The following is a 19,510-nucleotide window of genomic DNA, read 5'->3' as shown; positions in this document are numbered from 1 at the left end:
TTGAGCAATATGCAAAGCAATGCACCTTGGTTTACTTTTTTTCTTGTTTCTCGTGCTTGAGGTTCATTGAGTCTCTTACGTTGGTGAGTTAATAATTTCATCAAATTTGGAAAATTTGTAGGTATTATTTCTTCAAATACATTTTCTTCTCCCTCCTCCTTCAGGGGCTCCAGTTTCATGTATATTCAACCATTTGAAATCAACTTGCTTATGCTTTATTCATTTTCTATAATGCTTTTTTCTGTTTTCATTATGACTTGTTTCTATGGTGTGTCCTCAGGTTCATTAGTTTTCCTTTTACAAGGTCTAATCCACCTTCCTCCCATCTACTGTAGTTTCGATCTCATAAATTTTAATTTTCCTCCGTAGAGTTTCAATCTGAGGTTTTATTTTTTTTTCATACCTCTACTTAATTGTTGAACATATGCAATAGGATTAGATTCAAATTTTAATGGCTTTATCTGGTAATTCTAACATCTGTCTTTTCTGGGTGTCATTACATCTGATTTTTTTTCCCTCAATTTGGGGTGTATTTTCCTGCTTTGTTTGTAGGTCTGGTATATTTTAACTGAATGTCAGATGCTGTGACTTTTACCTTGCTTGGTGCTGGATTTTTTTTTCCCCCCCCATTTATAATTACATTTTGCATTTTGCAGTTTTATTCTCAGATGCAATGTTACTTGGAAATAATTTGATACTTTCAGATCTTGCTTTGAAGATTTATTAGGGGCAAAATATTTTTAAGAACAATACTCACTCTAGGGCTAATTATTCTCCACTATTGAAGCATGATTCTTCTGTGTATTCTATTTAACATCCTGTGAAACATGATTTTTTTTTTTCCTGTCTGGTTGGTGGAAGCAGGCACTATTCCTGGCTCTTGGATTGTTGTTTACCTTTACCTCTAATTTTTTCAGGTGGTTCTTTCCCTCCCCTCAGGCAGTTTCCTTGTGCACAACAGTGTTCTGAACAGTGTTTAGCTGACCACTATTTTATTCGAAAGAAGAGATTCTCTTTAGTTCTCTTGGGTTCTCCTCCCACGTAGCTCTCTCCCTTCTGGTACTCTGCCAGGTAAGTCTAATTGTTGCAAATAAACCCCAACATTTCTTTAAAAATTAGAAGTTACTTTTTTCTTACGTAATCCAATGTGATTATTATCTGCCACAAAGATGTCGCTTCTAGAGTGGTAATTTAGGGATCCAGGTTCTTTCCCGAGAATGGCTCTTTTGTTACCTAGGTACCAAGTGTATTTTGCATCCAGTTGGCAGGCAGAAAAAATGATCACAGAGAGGATACGTTGTTTTTTAATTACCTGGGCCTGGAAGTGACATCACTTCTCTTTGATGAGGACTTTAAGATCTCATCCAGATAGAATGGGGACAAGGAAACATAGTCCCTGAATGGACATCCAATTCCCACGAATAATTTTATTCTATGGAAGGATTTTTGAATGGACAATAGTATGCCTATACTACATGGTCTTTTACTTTTTCAAAATACCGACGTGTTATAAAAATGTTCACTTACATTCCTTCAGTTTGTCCTGCCAATGTTGTTTGAAGTATATTATCTCCAATGTCTAGTTGTAGGAAATAAGACTCTAAAGACTAAGACTTCCTCAAACTCATTTACCTAATGAGTGGCTTTATTTGAGATAAAAGCAATGCCTTCTCATCCCAGTTCAAGCATTGTTTTATCATGTCATGCTATTCTGAGTGGATCCTGGGGAATGCAATTCGATCTAATTATTTATACTGAAACCAACCCCCTCCACTAAAACTATTTGAGATGGACTGGAATAAAATGTATAAGAAAATTTAAACCATACAATTATTATGTGATTTATTGTTCTTGACTTGTTCTTCACTAATTTGAGAAAGAAAATTCTGAGACCATATAACCTTAGTTGTCTATTTTCTTAATACTTAGCACAGTGGTTGGGGAAAAACAGACTATTTTTGTTTGAACAATTATTATTAGAACTGAGACTGGGTGAGAGAGAAAAGCAAAGGTAGAGAAAATGAAGCATTTGTTCCTGGAGTTGACTGAGGAAAGTTACATTTTTTACCTGAGCACAGTTTGAACAAAATACTTCCTAACCACTTTATGTCCAAATTTCTACTCCTGAAAATATAGGTTGGCTATAGACACTAAAAATTGTTGAACTTCACATACAGTTATTAAATCGTTTAGGAATCCATGCTCCTGTACGTGCTATAAGATGATACAGCTGAATGAAACCCTGACTGTCTCTGTGCTGTTCCTGAAGCTCTATTTTGAAGCTCTATTTTTGGGGCTATTTTGTCAAATGGCAGACCGGCCATTTGAGAAGTAATCTTTCCTCTGCCTTGGCTGACTTCTCCAATTTAATAGCATAGTTCCCACTCGACAGGAGAGAAATACAACTCAATAACAATCCTGTAACCAAAGGAACGTCATGGGCCAATCCAAGTTCTCAAGTAAAAGTGAGAAGTGAGATGTAGCAGCATGTCACCATGCTGGGCTTTAGGGATAGTTGCACAATACATTTCATAAACAACGAACAGGCCAATCAACTGCCAAAAGAATTTAATTGTTAAAGCAGTCAAAACCCATCAGCTTGAACTTTATGCAGACTAAATAATGTGTTCTCTTCCAACAGCCCAAGTGGCAGAAAGACAATGCCCTAAGTTATTATATGCTATACAGAAGCCAAGGTATACACAATTCTTTTATTTGTTCCATTAGTCTTCTGATTCTCTCTATATGTGATACTCTCAAATGCGTGCATCCATTAAGTACTTAACACTTTATCTTTCTATTACTCTATATAGTTTGGAATGATTTTTTAAAAATTATTATTATTGATTGCCTCTGATTGGATAGAAAAATGGGGCTCAGAAATGATAAATTTGGTTACTGGCTAAAATGGGAATAACACGCAATGGATTTACCCTGCTACTTGAAACAAGCAAACATTCTAAACAAATAGGAAAAAATTTTGAAGACACTGAAAAATCAAGAAACAAAGGTTGATGATTCCTGGAAGATGAGACCCAAAGAAGATGAGCCAAATGATTGCCCCAACTTACTGGCTGGAGAAACTCTCCAAGCTTCAGTGCAGGAAACAGGAGCCCAATCAAAAACAAAAACAAAAACAAAAAAATAAAAATAAAAACAACTCCAGAGAATTCCGAGTTCAGGAGATAGTGCTGAGTCCAGGAAGACCAAAGTGCTGGAATTTGCAGAGCAAAGTGTCAGAGACGTGATAGCTGCACAGAGAACTCTCGAGTTTCTATGGCATTGCTGCTAAAGACAAACTAATGAAAAGGGAAAAGGGTGTAGAAGGCTCACACTGTTGAGGAACTGATTCTGAATAAGTGCAAAGGTTTAATGAAGAGATTAATTTTTTTGACAAATGTTGTTGAAATGATGAGGTAACCGTATGCAAAACAGTAACTCTAATCCATACCTTGGAACACATAAAAAATGAACTCAAAATGAATTACAGTACTAGCTGTAAAACTCAAAATAACAAAACTTCTATAAGAAAACATGGGAAAAATTCTTTGTGACCTTAGGTGGTTAAGTAGAGATTTTATAGGTATAATATCAAAAGCATGGTTCATAAATACACATGCACATGCACGCACACATACACACACATCCATATACACACACAGAGATAAATTGGGAATTCATTGAAATTAAAAGTGTCTGCTCTTCAAAAGACACTGTTTGAAAGAATGGAGAGACTAACCACAGACAAGGAGAAAATATGCACAAATCAAATATCTGATAAGTGACTTGCACGAAGAACCTCTGAAACTCAAAAAAGAAACAATTCAATAAAAAAAAAATAGGCAGATACTAATAGACCCTTCAGCAAAGAATACGTATCAATGGCAATTTAGCATGTGAAAAGATAATATCATTAGTCATTGGAGAAAAGCAAATTAAAACCACATTGGGTTACCATGAAGCGTGTGTCAGCATGACAAAAATTTAAAAGATTGAGCCCACAAAATATGGGCAAAACTGTGAAGGAACTGCATTTACATAAACACTGGTGCAAATATAAAATATAAAAACTATCTTAGAAATCAATTAGTAGTGTCTTAAAATTTAAGTGTATACTTAGATTGTGGTACAGTAGTCCGTTTTATATATTTACTCAAGAGAAATAAAAACAAATGCCCATACAACAACTTGCATATGAATATCTATAGCAGTCTTATTTTTAATCGCCAGAAACTGGAAACAACTCAAATGCCCATCAACAGATGAATCAACAAAGTGGTATACCCACACAATGGGATACTACTCAACAATCACAAGAAATGAAATACTGATACATACAAAAACATTGAGAAACGTCCAAGTAATTATGTTGAGTCCAAGAAAACAGAGCAGTAAAAAAACAGTTCATACTATGCGATTATATTTACACAAATTCTAGGTAATGAAAAATAATATCGTTGTGGGGAAAGGCAAGAGGAAAGCATTACAAGGAGGCACAAATTTTCAGAGCTGATGGCTACATTCATTTTGATTGTAGTGGTGGTTTCACACAAATATATGTATATGTCAACATAACAAATTATTCACTTTAAGTATGTATGATTTAGTCAGGTATACCTGAGGAAAGTTGTTAAAAAACGTTAAATTTCTTCCATTGAATCAACAGATATTTACTGAGAAGCTACTATGTACTATGAACTATGATACTGGCAATAGACTAGTGAATAAGACACAAGTGGCTCTCATATCACAAGTTCAGGTCTTGTGGAGAATATGGATCCTAAGAAGTCACTACAGCAAAAGGTGATACATATAAGTACAAGTTGTTCTAAAACCATAGCCATCACCTATTATACACGATATTATCAACGCTCAGCCCTAACCCTGCAGATCAGCAAATGCTCTAGGTCAGCTGACTTGCTGGACAGTTCTTACACTCGCAGTTGGGTTTCTACCTCAAGCACCTACATTTTTCTGCCAGGATTTTCCCTGTAGGAGCATGCCGTGTTGGCACAGTGGGCACTCCTGAAATGCCAGGGGGTTAAACATTCAAAGACAACACTCAAACAATAAGCGATGACAATTGCTCCCTTGTCACTCTGGAACAATTCTAGGCTGTGTTCCACATGAGTTCTGACACTGGCCGAAGGGTTGACATCTACTTACCCACAAAGGTAAACTCTCCATTAACGCACCACTTACAGGCTTTCATCCCTTCCTGCTTTCACTGCCTTATGCCCTCATTGTACTTTCTGGGATTGCCTTCACTGAAATCTACATGTCCGTCAACCCTTGTTTTGGGGTCTGATTTTGGAAGAACCCAAATTAAGGCATTTAGTCAGATTTGCATTTAAAAAAAATACACCTTGCCTGCTGTATGGAAAATGGTTTGTAGGGACTGTGCCCAATTTCATGCAGATAATTGGGTGGAAACTAAATCTTTTTCTCTGTACCACATAGCTTCCCTGGGACTATACCACTAGACATACATTGACTAAAGTCACAGACAACAGTGGGCCGTGATGGAGGCAAGGCTCAATTAGGAATAAACAAACCCACACATTTATCTTATTACACATGTCTTACACAGAATTCCTAATTTTAGGATGCTGTTTATTTGTAGTAATGGGAGATAATTAAGGTTACAGAAAGAGGAGTATAATTAAAATGAGATATTTCTTTAGAAACGAAATACTTCAATTCGAGCTTAAGGTCTATCACTATGTACTATGTAGCTGGGATTATGGCATGTCTCCTAATATTTTTTGTGCATCATTTCTTAAAATTATTAATGGAATAATACATTCATTTTTCAGAATTGCTGTGAGGATCAAAGAATAAATATAATTGTTAACCCCTGAAGAATTTTATACACATGAGCTTTTGTCAAAATGTCCACATAAGATAGTTTGATTATCATTTTTTTTGTGTTATGGAAAAAATAGCAAAGATAAAACATAACATGCATAATAAATAATAAATAAGTTTTGGCTTAGAAAATTAATATAATGGGACTATGAATCTTTTACTCTTGGAATTCTGCTCTCCATGTTTGAAAATAATAAACTCAAATTTAAGGTGTCACGGGTGTTTTGGTGAAAACAGGAAATTTTAGTTTCTATCAGTTCATTCTGTATGGACCAAAGCTCAATTTTGAGTTTAGGTCTGTATTCTCAATTATCTTTGTAAATCTAAGGGGAAAATGAGATTAATAAATACGTATTTGTAAAAGCCATGTGGTAGAGACAGGGCTTAAATTTTACTTAATTCTCATAAGAACACTGTGTGATGGCTGATAGGTATTATATATTTTGCAGGTGAGGAAACTGAAGGTGAGAGAGGAAAAATATTTTATTCAGCATCACAGATCCAGCTGGTGGAACCAAAATTCAAACACAGATCTACCCGACCCTTGCCAATAATTCATCAAATTCCCGATTAAGGTAGAACAGCATTTTAGATTTATGAATTATGTCTGGAAAATGTACAGACATTATCACTGTACATGGAGGAAATTTCTGAAAGTATTTGTTCTTAAGGTCTCCGTAAAAATCATCCTAGGCCTCAAACTCAGGTCCTTTCCGATCCTACTCTAATTCAAGAGCAATGGCAAAAGGAGAGGTCATTAGAGAACAACCTTAAGGAGAAGGGACTAACTCACTGAGCCACCGAAGGTGCATTCCCCATGTCCTTCTACTTACACATCCTCAGGCAGATGCCTTTCTCCTCCCCACTTAATGGGTAAATGACCTTAACAGGGAAGTATTCTCCTAGTACTGTTGGACTCAAAAAATTCTTTAACATTTAGAAGCTTGTAAAACCCAGTGTTAGTACTTGAATGTTACTGATCGCAAAATATTACTTAGGCTCTTTGTGATTTTAAAGTTCTATGATTAGCAAACCAATATTGGACATAACCAAGATGTCCAGGAACTTGATTTAATTATGAGCTCTGTAGCTAATAGGGATGTCCATACAACAGCTGGAGTAGTAACTCAATGACATACATGTGTTCTCCTTGGTTTCTCTTGAGACATTTTAGGGGGAGATTATAATCGTTAAAAGATTGAAGGGTATAGAAAAACTGGGGGCAATGGTCCATATTGGGAGAAGGAACGTCAGATCATATCTGTGACCACTATAACGTTCTATTCAATTCATGGAATTTCTTCAATCCATGCATCTATTCTTTCACTTACACAATGAAAATTAACTGAGCATTCACTCTGTTCCCAATTGCAAGTTTAAATAGGGTACTAAGGGGAAGTCTCAATAAGATAGTGCCCTGTGAGCAAATGCCTGAAAGAAGTAAGAGTGTAAGGCTTGTAGACAGGCTAGTATATGGAGTGAAGGGAGCATTGCAGGCAGGAGAAGTAGCAAGTACAAAAGCCCTGAGTCTGCAGTGTGATTGCAATGGTTTGTGTATGACTGTAAAGATCAAGTGTGGCTGGAATGGATTGAACAAGTAGTAGAATCATAAGAACATGGCCAGGTGGTTAACAGAGGCCAGATCATGTAAAGCTTGCAATACACTGTAAGGGCTTTGGATTTTAATTTAAGTAACAGGGAGAATGATTGGAAAGTTGTAGTTTAGTTTTAGCGGGATCACGTAAGCAGCTCTGTTGAGATTAGACTGTGGCTGGGCTGGGGAAAGGGCGAAAACAGTCTACTGATGCAGTGTTTGCAGTAATCTAAGTGAGAAAAAATGATGACATGGCCACAATAGAAGCATTTTTAGTGGTATAATGTGGTTAAGATTATGTGTTTCTTTTGACTGTAGACTTAAGAGGTAACAAATAATGATAGATTGGATGTGAGATGTCGGAGAAAAATAAGTCAAGGATCACATGACTCCAAGTTTTGTAGAAGGATGGACTTGTTATAAATTACAATGAGGCAGAGTGGGAAGGTGTTTTCTGGTGGGGTACAGGTATGAGAGGCTATCAGAAGTTCAGTTTAGTATGAGAGTATTAGACATACAAATGGAGATTGTGAGTGTATATTGAGCAGAGCAATCTTAAGTATATGGGTGGACGTATACATTTGGAAGCTATCAGTAAGTACATAATTACTTAAAGACAAAATTTGATCAGATCATCAAGAAAGTGGGTGAGGGTAGAGAAGTTAAGAAATTCTTTGGCGTACTCAGTTGTCAAACATTTTAAGAGATGAAAAGAGAAAAACACAGAAGGCTGAGAATGAGGAGTTAATACTGTAGGAAGAAAATAAGGAGAGCATGAGGCCCTGGACGCCATGGAAAGAGTATTTCAGGGAGGAGTCAGCTATGTCAAATGATTTCGGTGGTCAAATAATTTGGGGAATGAGAATTGACCATTGAGGTTAGCAATGCAGAGGCCATTGATGACACCGACAGGGTCATTTTTTTGTGATGCAGTAATAAAGACAAAATTCTGTTTGGAGGGGTGGATTTAGAAGAGAACAGAAGATGAGGACATGGAGACAGCCAGTACAGACAATTCTTTCAAGGAATGTTGCTTTAAAGAGACCAAGAAGTTGGACTGAGAACAGGAGGGGAAACGTGAAATCAAGGGAAGTTCCTTTGCAATAAAATGAGAGAAATAACAATGTGTGTGATGGTAGAATTAATTCAAGAGATAGAAAAAATTAATACAAGGGAGAGAGGGCAATTGATAGAATGGCATTCCTAAGAAAAAAGGTATAGTATCTAGCTTAGAGAGAAAGGGGTTAGCCTTAACTAGGGGTATGGACAGACAATAAAATGGGAGAAAGCAGAGAATGCAGACATTAATAATCCAAAGTGGATAGATATGAGAGTAGGTGTTAATAGAAGTTCTATCCTGAATGACCCCATGGGATGCAGTGGTGTTTTATGGCTGCATTTGCCCTACAAAGGCAGAGTCCAATAGAGACTCTATGTCCCACAAAGCCTAATATATTTACTATATGGTCCTTTTCATTAAAAACGAACAAACAAAAAAGCTTGCCAAAGAGATTGGAGCTTCTGAGTTGCAGCTTAGTCTCGTGTTCAACAGATCTTTAATAAGTGTCTACTATATACCATGTTCATTGCAAGGTAATAGGACAGAAAGAGCTAGTGAAATTGACATTATCTCCCATTCTTTCCTCTGCTCACGATGTCCGATTATTCTTTCTCAACACACCATGGAAGCAGCTCCTGCCAAGATCATTGCTAACTCAAATGGCACGTACACTGGACAATCTCCACCTCACTTGTTGTCTTGGCCAATTTTGAACATATTAACACATATATAGACAGGTTGGACCCATATTCTCAAGACCTTCAAGTCATCCTCCTTTCCTTTTTATGTACAAAATCTTAGCTCATATTTCAAGACCCCAGGGGTTATCACAGATGTCTTCCAAATTACTATTTTTGGGAGTTCGGAAGGCATTCATCAAGATGCAATAATGGAAAAGGTGTACTGTCCATAGGAAGAAGTTAGAAACAGTGAATTAGGCTAGAAAGAAATGCAAGTTTAAGAATTATTAACATATAGATGACAGTTGAACCCCTGGGAGTAGGAAAAAATGAGAAGCTTCTGGGTTATTTAAGGTTAAAAATAATCAGAAGACGACAGTGTAGTGCAAGTCAATACAATTCAACAAATTTTTCACCCAGTGCTAGGATAGGGTTTGAGTAAAGTAATATAGTCAACAACTAAAGAGGGATAAGGTAGAAAACCAACCCCAACCTTCCATATTACTTGACCAAAAAAAAAAGTGTAACATGATACTTCATTGAATTAATTTACAAAATGTACTACATTTAGCCGTATTTCGAACACATTTTTATGACTATAAATTATTTAACGTCTTGTCATTGCATTTACACACCCAATCCACCCAAGCAGTATTTTTAGAAAATTCTACACAGTGTGTATTTTTTTCAATTTTTATGCAACTTATTCAGACTATCACATTCCTTATCTGAATCTCCTGGTATTCGAGGTTCCTCAAAACTGTCATCGTTGTTTCCTTCAGGCCACTTTTCATATTTTACATCTGACTTGAACATGTCAAGAATTGCTGTATTTGTTGAATGATGGCCTGAATTTTTTTTTTCAAGTTTACAACTTTTCTACTTACTTTTTAGTCTTCAGATATTGTTTCCCCCTGATAGTAGAATCAAAGCAATGTGTCCTGAGATAATCTTTCCATCTTCTTGTTTCAATCTATAACGAGCAATAAAACTGTCAGCTTCTTAAGTCTTCCTCTGCCCCCTTCTCTCTTTCTGACCCTGAAGTTCATTTATAATGGGGGGAAGCTGTTAGGTGCACTGTTGGTGGGCTGGGTCCTCAAAGTATACAATTTCACAGAGAAAGCAGACTTTGGCTGTTTCTCTCTTTCAATTTTTAAAAAGTTCTCTTTTTAAATAAAGGCAAGAGAAGCAGCTAAATATGTAGCTGATCTGATTAGAAAATTAGAAATCATGTGACACTGAGTTCAAAAAATTGTGTAAAATAATTTAAACTAAATTTGTATTTTGACTAACTGCATTTTTTTTAAACAAAGCTTTTTCTAATATATATAAATGCTGTTATAATTCATTACTTTGGCCTTAGCTTCTCAGTTGCAGTAGGGAGGACAAATGGCTATTTTACAAAATGCCATTCATGCCTCTCTAAAATAATGTTAATCTAGTTCAGAGATTTCCAATGTTGACATTATTGGCACTTGGGGCCAGAAATGTTTGTTTGTGAGACGCTGTCCTGTGTGATATAGGATGTGTCGCAGCATCCCTGGCCTCTCCTCACTAGATGCTGTAAGTATCCCCCAAGTTGTGATAGTTAAAAATGGTTTAGGCAGGTGATGGGGAGGTGTGGGGAGGAGAAAGGGTATGAGAACAATTAATATAAAATTAATAAGACTAATTTTACTTAGTGATAATTATTGAAGAAAGAATGCAATGAAGAGGTTTTGGCTTGTTTCACTTCCTTCCTTCCTTCCTTCCTTCCTTCCTTCCTTCCTTCCTTCCTTCCTTCCTTCCTTCTTTCTTTCCTCCCTCTCTTCCTTCCCTCCCTTCCTTCCCTCCCTTCCTTCCTTCCTTCCTTCCTTCCTTCCTTCCTTCCTTCCTTCCTTCCTTCCTTCCTTCCTTCCTTCCTTCCTTCCTCCCGTCCCTTTTTCCTTCTTTGCTTTAATGGTTAAACCATTATTCAACAAACATTTTACATGGAAGTCCAATGTGTAAAATTTTACATAAAAGACCTATGTGTAAAAGTCTAACAGATGGGCTACACCCCTTAAAATGGTGTGGTCCTGAGAATTGTGGTTTTTATTCCTGTATTTGATGACATTTTTGAGTTATAACTCATATATATATATATTCTTAGAACACCTACCTTCTTGCCTCTGCCTTATTTTCCAACTATCTATTCCAGTGACTGCTGAACAGGTGCTATCTATAGTTTAGCTTTTTTAGTCCCGATGAATGAATTAAAATAGGTATTATCACCCCCAAATTACAGAAGCTTAGATATTAAGTGACTGCCCAAATGTAATTACTTTTCCATTGCAATATACTTTCTCAAATTGTATTTTACATAAGTGTGAGCCATTATATTAGTCTTGTGCTATATTTGGTGTGGACACCAATATGAAAAACTAAATGTTGTCATTATTCATTTTATGGATTACCTTCAACCTCATCTATCTTAGTTCATTTTGCCATTAGTTTGCTTACCACAATTGACTACATTCACACTAAAATGAAAATATGGATGTGCCACTTTTGTTTTTGCTCAGAACCCCATGCTTTCTTTCCATCATTTACCATTTATGAGTTAAGCTCCTTAAGGTTGGATGTGGGGTTCTCTAAAATGTAACCTCTGTCTACCTCTCCAGGTTTGTAATCCACTATAATAGCATCTGACTGCTCTGTGTCTACTTTGTGACATAGGTGCTTATGAATCTCTGCTTGGAAGAGGCCCTTCCTATCAGCTGATTCCTGTTCATCCTTCATAACTCAATTTATGGATTGCCAACCTCAGCAAAATCTTCCTTAATAACCTTACTCTTAACTCCAGGTTAAATACCCTTTTACTTCTAAAATCTTTATAATAACGCGTTATCTTTCTATCATTACTCTTGGTACATAGCAATATAATTATATTTTGATGCTGATCTCCTCTACTATCTGATATTTTTTTAGAACAAAGTTGTATAATTAATTTTACAATCAATGTCTTGAACAGAGCTATGAATATAAGACTCATTGTATAAATCTTTGTTGGATATGCAGCAGGATAGATAACCTAGGACATGGACAACCCTCTCCAGGGTACAATGTAAGGTACGTCACCGATTACAAAAGTATCCAGCACTTGCAGCCAGAGAAAAATAAGAACCAGTTTCATCCAGTGAGGTTAATCCCTATGACCAGAGCCTGACCTTTAGCTAATTTTAATGTCATTTGCATTGAGGTTACTACGACTCCCATCATGCATCTGACACCATGACTGTTCCGGGGGAACCAAATAAGGAAGAAAACGTGGGAAACAAAAGGTCCCACTCAGGGGGAGAAGACGAATGAATCAGATCAATGGGATGTCAGCAACTCCTCCCCAGGAGGGATAAATACCCCTGATTGTGATTTTCTCAGCGCCACTCGTTCTCTGAGTTCACCCACACTTTCCTCTCAAGTGTGCACTTTCATTCTCAATAAATTGCTTTTCTTTCCTGCATCTGTCTCGCTCTTGAATTCTTTCTTGCGTGGAGACGAGAACCCAGTCGCCACTGCTCTGGGTTGAGTCCACTCTGGGATATCCCCGTGAGCCTCTGGCAACAGGTACGTGCATTAATTTCATCTTAGTATCCTCAACTTACAACTAGGTTAAATTTTTATAATGATGCTGAAAAAAATCATCTTTTGAAACTAGGACAGTGTCCCTGGTTTGCTTAATGTCGCGAGCGCCTGTAAGGGCAGTGGCCACATTTCAGGCTATTCCTGAAAGTCAAGGGGATAGTACCCCTGCACTGGGCCCTACGTCCCTGCGTGGTACTCCTGACACGAGTGGGGAACAAAGTCCTGACGCACAGGTTCAGATAGAGTGACACAGCTTTATTTGGGAGCCAATGTCCCTCCAGAAGCCAAAGCTCTGGTAAGCACAGAAGGTTATACAGAATAGGATAGAATTTAATAACAAACCAAGTCACACAGTCAATCGGGATAGAGAGGGTCCCTTGTCCGGGAGAGGTGACTGGGCCCACGATGGGTCTGAGGCGAGCTGGTCTTGCAGGAAAGAACTTAGGAGAGTCCTTGCACCTTGTAGAGGATCTTAGCCGGAGCACCCAGTCAGACTTCTCACAGCATTGCTCTGGAGTTCTGCTTTTATCTTCTTTTCCTTGGACTTGTTTACTTCTTAGGTGATAACCAGAGTTGTTTGCCAGGAGTTGTTTACCTCTTAGGTGAACGTGTTTATCACTCAATTTTGTTATGCTCAGTTTCACCCAAAAACATACACATGTTTACTTTCATGTATATGCTCTAAACATAAACACGTTTACTTTCACTTTACTCTTATCAGTCTCACACATGTGCGGCCATAGTCCTGTCCCTACTAGAAAACAACTTGTTTTGCAAACCTCAATCCAACATATATAATACATTTTATATGCTCTATACACTTAGAAAGTTCTATTGCGTGCAAATCTTAAACTAAGAAGGCGTGGAGAGATTTACAGAAATTCATCACCTTTTTTGAAAAAGAGTTATATGACAAGTTTTTTTTCTTCTTACTGGTTGCCACTGGCAGAGTCATCTTTGAGGATAAGGGTTGGCATATGATATTTCAGAGAATTTTAATAATAATCAGAAATAGAACATGACTCATTGAGCCTTTTAGTGGAAGGACACATAATTTCAGTTTGCACTTTCCAATTTAGATAAATATCTAAGCCACCTGGAAGGCATCTATGTTTTAAACTCTGAAATTAAAGTAAATGAGTGGGGCTAAGGGTGTCAGGAGTGAGAGAGTTAAATGGTGTGTAGAAAATATAGATTTAGGTGATCTTGTGGAAGTAAATTGTATTCTTATAAGATCTAAAATGATTAAATTTCTATTATACAAAAGCTTACGCAGTCCTTAAATGAAATCAGTGATTACAAAAAAAAAAAAAAAAAAAGGTTTGCAATCAGGTAAGCAAAGGTTTTAAGGTGGTGTTTGTTTGGTAATTTAGGATTATCCTAGTCTAGATGCTTTGTCCTTTATGAGTCCTCAGTGACTTCTCTCAGTGGTGCTTTCATTCCCTAAAACTCTTGTTATTCCATCTTTTCTCCCCAGTACAGTCAGAAGATTGCACTGGAAATTCAGAGGGAAATCATGCCCTCCCTACCTTAACCAGGTAAATTTCTTTCTTTAACTCTGGAAATGAAATCTAAACTCTCATTTGATTAAATCTGTGAATTAAGGCTGACACTTCATTCGTCAAGGATAAACTTGAAAAGATCTGTTCTCGGAAGGCACCTTTAGGCTACAACATGAAAGACCTATGTGTACACAGTATCCGATAGTGATGTAATGAGTGAACAATTATAAAATGAGTCACTATGATCCTCTGCCTTTGCACAAGCATTTCTCATTGAAAACTGTGTTTTACAAAATCATCTTTCCTTCCTCTGTTCCGTAGCCTCCAGGCCCCGGTATTCTCCTGCCAATCTTCCTTGAGGTAAAAGTAAATGCCTGAACTGGTCGTGTTTGAACTTAATTGAAGGACGACACCTCTGCTACAACGAAGTGGGAGAGTTGGAATTAGCTTTTCTCAAAAGACTATCAAAATGTGAATCCTTGCATCATTGTTATAATACTATGAGATAGAATAATTACACCCATTATATAGGTGATAGGAGCAAGTATCACTCATTACATTACTGTGATTGTCTTTATCTACTTCTTAGAATACACAACTACCATGTTTCCCCGAAAATAAGACCTAGCCGGACAATCAGCTCTAATGCATCTTTTGACGTAAAAATTAATATAAGACCCGGTCTTATTTTACTATAATATAAGACCGGGTCAATATACTATACTATGCTATACTATACTATACTATACTATACTATACTATACTAAATATAATATAATATAATACCAGGTCTTATCTTAATTTTTGCTCCAAAAGACGCATTAGAGCTGATTGTCTGGCTAGGTCTTATTTTCAGGGAAACATGATAGCTAAAAGAAAGGAACACTTCAAGGTCAGAGGACAGTTAGGCTTTGCAGTTTGGGATACCCAGTAAGGACTGGCAGGGATGTCCAGTGCCTCTGTTAGAGGACTCCCAACAAACTCATAAAGTTCATTCACAAACCCAAGGTCATACAGATGATAAATAATAGAAAAAATCCCTTTAATTCCAGGCCAGTTTGACCACAAAATCTCTGTTCTTTCAGCTCCATCATGTTGAATTCGTTTCAGACACTCCAAAGTGCATTCATACTTGTTTCATTTGATCCCCACTGCAAAGATTTATGGTCCATTGTGCACACTCTGTTTTCCTAAATCTGGCTCAACATTTGCTATTTTTCTTGTGATTCTAATTATATTTTACATTTGTTATTAAATGTCCCCCAATGTTGGCTTTGCTAGTTATAGAAAAATAGAATCATCGTCTCAGCCTTCTGCTCTGAAATCATTTTTATGAAAGATGTTATAGAAGAAAAAAGCTCTTTGTTTTCCCTTAGGGGTTTTGAAATCTCATTGGAGAGACATAACACAAAAATCTAACAGAATAAGGAAAAATTATTTATGTCACCCACACACAAATTGGTAGTATGGATTCTGGAACTTTAGATTATTGGGAGTAAATTTGATGATGCTCTGAAACTGATATTAAACAGGAAAACTTAAAAACAAGTGATGCCTTTCCATCTGTCTTTTGAAAGCATATAGGTTTATATTTAGCAATTGCATTTCTTTAGATAAAAAGCTTTTGTGAAGAGCTCTTGAAGTATTGGGATGGCGACCGTGGAATTAATGAGGTAAGATTAAGACTAAGTTAGGAGTCCAAATGTTTTCCAAATTGTATACCGTCGGTTCTGATGTCTTGTTTGAATTCTAGACATACTATATTCAACTGCCTACAAGAGGTGGCCATTTCATTTTCTCAAAGGAAACTAAAGCTCAACATACCCAAGGCTACACACCTCATTCTGCTTTCCACACCATGAAACTCCCTCTCTCTCAGTGTTCCTTGTGTTGGTGAAAGCTCTGTGTTCACTCTAGTTGAACAAGCCAGAAAACCAGGAGTGAAAGTTGATGCTTTCTCTCCCTCATTCTCTCATAAAATCCAGCAGTACCTAAAGATTTCTACTGTACTTTAATCTCTTTCTCCTATTCATCGCCCATTCATATATTTCTTAATTCAAGTTACCACCATAGCTCACATAGAATACTAACACCCCCCTCTAATTGTTCCTCCTATATTCACAGTTACCTTCCTCTCATATGTTACAGTGTGACAACAGTTTTTTTTCTTCAAAGTTAAACCAATTTAACCCTGAAATCAGTATTTCTGCCAAAAACACTTCAATGGCTTCCCAGAGGAAACCTTAACATGCCCATGAAATCACAAATAGTCTGGTGAGGCCTGCATCTCCAGGATCAACTCACTGTCCTTGCTTCTTTCAGTCTAACATCACTTCTGAAGGAAACCCCGCCCAGCTCCCTAGATTAAACTGGGTTATTTGCAAAATAAATTAGAGTAAATAGCAACAATAACTACAACTATAAAAGCAGAAGTTGATGGTTAGAGAACTATGAGCTCCAGGTCCAGGATTTAAGTTTCATTTTAATTGTTTTGACATCACAGAACAGTTCAAAGAAAACTATAAATCTTCCTAGAAAAACAAATATTCACATACTCAAAAATTTGCATAAGAATATATGTCTTTCTGAAGACCATATATCTTGTAACCCCAAGTTAAAAATTACCATGATTCCTCAAATTTTGTGGTTAAAATGCAATTTCTCAAGCCCCTCCACAGAAACCTGGATTAAGTAGATCTAGAGTGTACTTCAGGAATTGCCACTTTTTTTTGTTCCCCGTACATCTACATGTTTCCAATACTGGTGACCTTCATGCTATGTTTTGAGAAATGGTACTCTAGAAAAATCACCTGATGATGGAAATACAAGCAATGGTGCATTCTTTGAAAATATTGTGGTGATAAGATAAATAATTTCTGGTGATATAATGTACAACAAGATGACTATAGTTAACAATAGTATATTGTATATTTGAAAGTTGTAAGGAGAATAGATCTCATCGCAAGGGAAAAAAAATTGTTACTATATGAGGTGATAGATGTTACCTAAGCTTATTGTGGTAATCATTTCACTATATATATGCATATATATATATATATATATATATATATATATATATGTAGTATGTGTGTGTATATATTTATCTAATGTGTATATATATTTATACACTGTGTAATCATTTCACTATATACTCATGTGTGTATATATATATATAGTGTACATACATACACACACAGAGGGTGACAAAAAATGTATACACATTTTAAGAAAGGAAAAAAGTATATTAAAATTATAATACTCGATGTATACCGATAACAAAAGATGAATACAAGTCATGTGTGTGCATTTTGGGGGCACCCCCCAGTGTATCAAACATTATATTATATATCTTAAACTTATACAATGTCATATGTCAATTATATCTCAATAAAACTGGACCGACCGAAAAAAAAAAAAGAAAATATTTTGGGTCGGTAGGAGAGATCAATAAATTTAGGTTGCCATTAACTTGCTCCTCCGTATACATTCATGTGAAGGCCTTGCAGACCAGCCTGCGCACAGCATAAAATACTGCTTTGTAACACTCTTGAGCGTCGTGGGCTTTTCTCCTTCCTTGTGCACTTCCTCTCTGTAAACCATCATGGGTTTGCTTTGATTTAGTTGTTACCTGGAGTTGGTGCTCTGGGTTCAACAGACCTTCAAAAGAGTAACTTGTCTTTGTGTCCTGACATGTTTTACTGAAACGTCAAAAAGGGCGCTGTTTGCAGGCAATCCGAATCAGCTACTGAAACTTATGAGATATGAATTTCAAAGCAATCCTATCTGCCAGATATTGCTACGTCAGTTCCCAGTTTCTGATTAAGACATTTACATTGAAGTGAAGAGGCAACTTTATAGGTCCTGTAAAAGTGTGCTGGCTGACTCTAACACTGAAATTCTTGAGGCATTGTTCTACATAGTCCTTGCCTTTATGTGTAACTACTATCACCTCCACATCAGTGCTCGTAACTTTTCAGAGCAAGCCATCCATACCCAGATTTCAAACTTAGAATATCCAGTGATTTCCAACTGCTAAAAGCAGACCTGGCACATAGTAGGTGTTTCAATATGTTGAATAAGCAAATATGTGCATACATTCAACACGCAATGAAGGAATCTCGAAAATGAAGAGTGATATACAAGTGTATTTTTTTCTGCTTTCTACCCAAACTCTCCTGATTAGACATCAGAAATGAGTATGGCCAGGGGCTATACATTAATATTTAATGACAGTCTGGGTGGGTGATCTTGGCAAATCATTTCAGACATCTGCGACTTTACTTATTATAAAAATTTCCATCAGCAGAGTTCTGACTAATTGGAAATGTCCATTATGCAGACACTTTGGAGAAAGTGATTCTTCCTCTTATCCATGTCACTCACAACAGAAAAAGCAAGAAAATAAATTTGAAAATAAACTTCAATGGCCTGCTCTGACTTCTGTACACCTTTAATTCAATTTCTTATGGCTTTCATTCCTGTGGCTGCAGGCCTGTACCAAGAGCTTTAAATTCAAAATCGTGAGCCTTCCTCCCACAAATTATGATAATATATCTACAAACCTTCGTGGAAAGATCACTTTTAGTCACCATGCCGTGCCTACTAAGGCTAAAACAGTGGCTGGTATATTTTAGAAAATTTTCATAAGAATAGAAAAACTAAGTTCTCAGTAGTCCCTTACCTACATTGATTGGGTCCCACAAGTGTGAATTAGTTTATCGTTTGTCTTCAGTGACTTGGTATGTTTTTCTTCACACTGATCACTCACTGTCTTCATACCCATATCTTCTCTTAGAGGAGTGACCACTTCTCTGTCATGACAGTGAATCTTGATTCCCACATGCTGCCCCTTTTTCTCTTCTGTACCCAATGTTATCCTCTCTTCTTTTGCTTTGATTACTCCCATTGTACTGTCTTGTCCAACTCTTCCTTGAAATGTGTATACATATCTCCTATGCTGAATAATTGACAACAACCATTAGAAAAAAAATTATTTATCAACTGCTCTTTTAAGGTATCATTTAAATTTTTGCTTCCTTTCTCTACCATTATGCAAGGACACAAACTCTTGTGTCTATTCTCATGTTTTGTGGTTTCATCATTTATTTTGTTCCTTTAAACTCTGTACTCTCAAATTTTGAAGCAGAATAGCATAATGATTAAAAGCACAAATTCTTGGTGCCAAATTGCTCTATTTCCAATT

General features: G+C 36.6%; 1 pseudogene; it reads right to left on the bottom strand.

Moving 5' to 3' along the window:
• The window catches only part of LOC109434269 (metalloendopeptidase OMA1, mitochondrial pseudogene), a 121,094-nt pseudogene extending 101,881 nt beyond the window's left edge, over nt 1-19,213 (bottom strand).
• Between the last annotated feature and the right edge of the window lie 297 nt (nt 19,214-19,510).

Source organism: Rhinolophus sinicus, chromosome 6, assembly GCF_057876585.1.
Source record: "Rhinolophus sinicus isolate RSI-liver-muscle chromosome 6, RSI-T2T, whole genome shotgun sequence".
NCBI lineage: Eukaryota > Metazoa > Chordata > Mammalia > Chiroptera > Rhinolophidae > Rhinolophus > Rhinolophus sinicus.
Note: the sequence above shows the minus strand (reverse complement) of the source record. Positions and strands in the feature narration are given on the sequence as shown.